The following is a 6675-nucleotide window of genomic DNA, read 5'->3' on the forward strand; positions in this document are numbered from 1 at the left end:
CTTCTGTTGTAGAATGGTACTTTGCCCACCTCTCAGCTGTCAGGTGGGGGGCATTATTTTACTTATTATTCGGGAGATACAGGAAGATACAGGAGATACAGGAAGCGTACTTCCTCAGGAGAGAGGGGGAGCCTTTTGGCATCTGGGGGTCTGTCCGTTTTCCCCCCAAGTCAGCTACCTAACGGCAGCAGCCGCCTCCTCTAATTCCGTGCCTGATTCCAGGTCATGCTGAGAATGTAAGGCCCCGATTTTTCTCCTCACAAAATTGTATCGCTCTATGTAAACTCCTCCTCACAGGGCCTTTCTGGAGACAAACGAAATAATGTCATCTGTTCACTACAAGCCTGTCCCCCCCCACAACTCAATGAAAGATGCTGTGTGTTATGGACCAAGCCTTCTCTTCAGCTGAATTCGGAAACCGCAGCTCACAGCGCTTCCTATGTTTATTCACGGTGCTATCACATGGGAAAGTAGAGGCCTGGGCATTTGCATTTCTCCTGTGGCTCCCCTCTCCTGGCCAAGAAACGCATGAAGAAGGGTCTTCACTGGCCCCAAGCCCCTGATAGGATCCCATTCATGCCCACCCCTCACTGACAGAGAAAGCCCCGCGCAAGAAGGCTCGGCTCTCATAAAGAGTTCTGCCAGATTCAGGAAGACGCGGCTTTTTGTTCGGCACCATAGGACCCTGTGTGACACTCCACGGCCTGGGCTAGGGACTGTCACAGCAGCCTTTCACAATTCAAAGAGGAAAGGAAAATAGCCTGCCTTTGAGCGTCAGAGATGTGGGAGAGGCAGGAATCAAATCATGAATAAATAAATAAAAACACCAACAGCTGTGATATTTAAAACAGACAATCACTGTAACAGCAAATGACAGCCCTGCAGCCTGCAGAATCTGCTAATAAACTGTCTGCTGCGACTGTTATTAAAGATAAACTTATGAGCCATGATTATTCAACCATTAAACCTAAGTGGAAATCAAAGAAAGAACTGTGTCAGATGATATATTTGGTGCTGCGTGGCCCAGGAAAATTACTCATCAAATTTGAAGCCTGACGTCTCTGTCCTCTAAGGATTGGTGCCTTGAAATTTTGGCACGATTTATGCAGAAGCTTCCCCCCCGCTCTTTTTCCTTTAATTATAATTTTAGCTTGCTAATGTGTGACTTTTTTGTTTTCAATAAATTGCTGCGATAAACACATCTCATCTAATTATCCGTAAAATAATGGGAATGCCGTTCGATTCAGCAGGGGCACAGCTACTAGAAGGCAAGAATAGAAGACCTTCCTCAGAGCCACCTGCCGACCTGAGCACCTTCAGTGCCTGCCGTGATATTGAAAAAGCTACCAAGAAGTCTGGATGGTGGGTAGCTTTGTCGATGTATTAGCTAATTTAACCTAACAAGAATCCAGCGGAAGTCAGCCAATTCCCATTTCATTTGGATCTCAATCACTGCTGGGGCTATTACAGTCCATGACACGGTTAATAGGAAGAGTGGCTTATTATGGCAGAAACAACATTACAGAATAAGATTATTATATGAGTGTGCCATTTTGAAGACATAAAAGGATGGCCCAGATTGAAAATAATCTTCGGTTAATGTCCTATATTATTATTATATACAGGATGCAGCAGAGCATAACAGTAGAATCAGAGCTATTCAATCTGGTAGGATTTTCAAAGGGTTGCCTTTCAAATCTCTGTTTGATATTAATATTTCCAAAGAGCTTTGAAGGAGGAATTTGAAATAATCTTCAATAATCAGAGTAATAGTAATTTTTCTTTTTAAATAAGAAACACAACACTAGCTGCTAAATTTGTACAACCTAGAGAGGAACAAAATTTTGTGACGGGTTAAGGGGATAAAAAGACAAAAAAAGTTTCACCTTTTTTATATCCTGCAGTTTTTGTTTTGTTCTGCTTTTGACCTTTCCACCTCAACCACCTGAGTGTCTCCATTTGATGCCCCCCTTCCTCAGAGAGACTTGCTGTGCTTGGGGGTCCCCCTCCTTTGTGCTCTGACATCTGAATTAAATGTGTCTGCTGGGCACATATTACATATCCAACAGATGTTGAAAAAATAAATGAATAAATGCCCTAACTACTTAGATACAGGCCTTATTCTCAAATTATTCCAGATTAAGGCATCAACTGGGAAAATAAATAAACATGGTGTTTAGAGCACAAATGAAATAGAAGTCAAGGGGCCAAATACCAGCTGCATCCAAGGACCATGAGGATGAAATAAGCCCACATAAAGCATGGACTGGGGATTCAACATGGTGGTGATGGAACTACAGGGTGACAATCACATGAGTGACATTTACCCTGAATTCCCAGACGCCTTCAGGAAACTGTAAGACAGTGATTCTCATACATAGCTGGACTTTAGAATCACCTGGAAGGTTTTTTTTTTCCTCCCTTTGAATTCATATTCCCAGATCATCTCCCCAACCAGATGAATAAAAATATCTAAGAGATGGCACCCATGAATCTTTTTTTGATAATGACCAAACGGCCGACTGAACCTCCACCTGAACTTCACCTACTCTGTGAGCCACCTCGTGATAGCAGTGAGGTCCCTTGAAGTAACTTTGCCGGCATGATTTCAGCAAAACCACACTTAATCTAAACATCTACCCAGTAACATAGCTGAAATAATATGCAGAACTATAGAACTCCATCATATGCTCAGTCCCTGAATATCTCAAAATAAAAGTGAGGCTAAAATAAACCTCTTTAGATTCAATAGGTAAATGCTACATTATAATCTAGGAAATAACTAAAAGTTTGTCTTTTATATACTAGCCATCTTTATAATGACACTTTGCTTAGGATAAGTAGAGCCACATGCAGCATCTAAAGAGCCCCTCCTGGGGCACCCGGGTGGCTCAGTTGGTTAAGTGTCCGACTTCAGCTCAGGTCATAATCTCACAGTTTGAGTTTGAACCTTGCATCAGGCTCTGTGCTGACAGCTCGGGGCCTGGAGCCTGCTTCCAATTCTGTGTCTTCCTTTCTCTCTCCTCCACTCATGCTGACTCTCTCTCTCTTTCTCAAAAATAAATCAACATTAAAAAAAATCTTTTAAATAAATAAAGAGCCCCTCCTACTCCCGAGGACCCGGCAGCAATCTGAAATGCTGTTTTCATTTTGTGATGTGAGAGCAGAATGTGCCCGGTTCTCATGACAGATGGGTTTTTCTTAAAAGTTGTGTAAAAAAAGTTGGAATTTTTTAAGTAGTTGAACTGATGAGCTCACTATTTAAAGAAAACATGAATTTTGTTTGCATTGAAAAATTTACTTTTTAAAGTTTTTATTTAAATTCCAGTTAGTTAACATACCATGTACATTAAAAAATATTTAGAGTTTCTAAAACTACCTCTGAATGTGTCTGTTCTATAGGGTTTTTAATACTGTAGAGCTGTGTAATAACTAACTTGTTAATATGCGGGCTTGTGCATTATACTGTCCTCTGAGACACAAAACTACATGTCACAAAACTCTGCTGTAACCTAGAAATTATTAGAAAACTAGTGGTACTGAAATTTTGGAGAAAAGGACACATCTGTTTTATGAGAAAACTGTTTCTGAAAACATAATTTAATGGTTGTTATTACATGCTAAAGTCAACAGTTTTTAATGTGGCTACATCATTATTTTAAAAATGGGAAAGAATACTATGTGTTATATTTTATACCAAATTTTCAGAAATGTCTTAAGTTCCTTAACGTGTGTCATGTCGTTGACTCGCGTTTATAACGAAATTTTTGTTTTCCAGTTTTTATTCACATGAGCTATTTAATTATGTGAAAAAATTATGTGTGGGAAATTAAGCAATGAAGCGTATATCCTCTATTATTGTTATCCCCATTTTGTAGATGGAGAAAATAGGTTCAAGGAAATGAAGAGTCCTGTCCAAGGTCAAACATGGAGTCAATGACAGAAATGGAAATTTGGTTCACATTTTCTGGCTCCCAAGTCATTTTCATCAGACCATGAATACAAAGAAACAGCTTGCAAATGTTAATGAACCTTTGGCTCCATATAAAGTAGAGCCAAAAATGTCATTTTATAGGGACCAGAAATGAATTCTTGGCCCAAAGTAGAATTGCCATAAATTTCTATCCAAAATTTAGAGTATATTTAGACCAAAGCTAGCAATAATGGCCTTTTTGCCTATAGTGGTTATAAATAAATAAATAAATAGGAAGGAAGGAAGGAAGGAAGGAAGGAAGGAAGGAAGGAAGGAAGGAAGGAAAATGTTCCCAACAAATTTATCCTTTGCTTTGAGCAGGGTTTTTGAATCAATTGGCCTTTTCGTGAAAGGAAATGAAAAATTCATCACCTGTGATGACTCACTGTTCATATGAAAGGCCTTACAACCAAGAAACAATTATAGTCTGTATGTGGTAAACCCTCATCATAAAGCTATAAGTAAGCAAAATGAATATCAGATTGTTCCCACTGAATAACTTGGGAAAGAGGAATGGGGAGGCAGGCAGGAAAAAATTAAGACCTCTCCATTGGAGCAGGACACTTTGCCCCTGGGTATTTGGTACATGGTTTTGAGGTGGGGGGGAAATGCTTATTCTCCACCTCTTTATGTCTCTTTTCATATACATCATTATGGGTTAGCATTATAATCTTGGTCACCCTCTGTCCCCTCATTCACTCCACTCTCATTTAGTGAGTTTGGAAGGAGAAACTGGGCACGTATAGCTAGTCTTCCTCTTCTCTTTGTCTTTTAACAAAACATCTGTCCACAAAGATCCTGGGCTCCAAACTGCAATCTACCACGGGTAAACCTCTCTACTGAGAGGCCCTGTCCCCTTGTTAGAGATGTCTCAGGCAAATTCTCTGAGAAGCAGACTCTGAAACAAAGATTAGCCTCAGCATTTGAATAAGGATCCCTTACATAATTTGGAGACAAAACCAAATCTTTATGTCTACTTCAAAGGCTACCAAATTTATATACAAGAAATTAATCCATCTATATTCCCCATAATAACTCACCTGAGAAAATAGTATATCTAATCTAATACTAGATGAAAGAATTTAGTAAAAGGTAAGTATGTGTTCAAACTTGTATGGTAACCATTAAAACATATTTGTGTCTGTGGTGCCAGGACAATTCAATGGAAAAAGAGTAATCTATTCAAAAAATGATACTGGGCAAACTAGGTATCAACATGCAAAAGAATGAAGTTGGATCCCAACCTTATACCGTATAAAAACTTACATGAAAATGGGTCATATCAGCCGTAGCAATCTCTTACTCGACACATCCCCAAAGGCAAGGGAATTAAAAGCAAAAGTGAATTACTGGGACCTTATGAAGATAAAAAGCTTCTGCACAGCAAAGGAAACAACCAACAAAACTAAAAGGCAACCAACGGAATGGGAAAAGATATTTGCAAATGACATATCGGACAAAGGGCTAGTATCTAAAATCTATAAAGAGCTCACCAAACTCCACACCCGAAAAACAAATAACCCAGTGAAGAAATGGGCAGAAAACATGAATAGACACTTCTCTAAAGAAGACATCCAGATGGCCAACAGGCACATGAAAAGATGTTCAGCGTCGCTCCTTATCAGGGAAATACAAATCAAAACCACACTCAGGTATCACCTCACGCCAGTCAGAGTGGCCAAAATGAACAAATCAGGAGACTATAGATGCTGGAGAGGATGTGGAGAAACGGGAACCCTCTTGCACTGTTGGTGGGAATGCAAATTGGTGCAGCCGCTCTGGAAAGCAGTGTGGAGGTTCCTCAGAAAATTAAAAATAGACCTACCCTATGACCCAGCAATAGCACTGCTAGGAATTTATCCAAGGGATACAGGAGTACTGATGCATAGGGGCACTTGTACCCCAATGTTCATAGCAGCACTCTCAACAATAGCCAAATTATGGAAAGAGCCTAAATGTCCATCAACTGATGAATGGATAAAGAAATTGTGGTATATATACACAATGGAGTACTACGTGGCAATGAGAAAAAATGAAATATGGCCCTTTGTAGCAACGTGGATGGAACTGGAGAGTGTAATGCTAAGTGAAATAAGCCATACAGAGAAAGACAGATACCATATGGTTTCACTCTTATGTGGATCCTGAGAAACTTAACAGGAACCCATGGGGGAGGGGAAGGAAAAAAAAAAAAGAGGTTAGAGTGGGAGAGAGCCAAAGCATAAGAGACTGTTAAAAACTGAAAACAAACTGAGGGTTGATGGGGGGTGGGAGGGAGGGGAGGGTGGGTGATGGGTATTGAGGAGGGCACCTTTTGGGATGAGCACTGGGTGTTGTATGGAAACCAATTTGTCAATAAATTTCATAAAAAAATAAAAAAAATAAATAAAAAATAAAAACAGCAGGAACTCCAGCCTTCTTCCACAAGATAATTAGAGACTGAAGGCTCCTGAGAAGACGGACCAACTTAGTCAAAGGTGTCTCAGCATATTCAACCAGGTTGAGGATGGGGATTGAGGTAATTTTTGCAAAAGAAAAAATCGTTTAGCCTTGTTTTTGGAAATATATGAAGATAGTATACTCAATTGATAACTTTAAATGGTATTTCTTTTTTTTAGTAGTATTGAGTTTGAAAATAAAAATCATCTCTTTTTAAAAATAAATAAATAAATAAATAAATAAATAAATAAATAAATGTAAAA

The sequence above is a fragment of the Lynx canadensis genome, chromosome B3 (genome assembly GCF_007474595.2).
Source record: "Lynx canadensis isolate LIC74 chromosome B3, mLynCan4.pri.v2, whole genome shotgun sequence".
Classification (NCBI taxonomy): Eukaryota; Metazoa; Chordata; class Mammalia; order Carnivora; family Felidae; genus Lynx; species Lynx canadensis.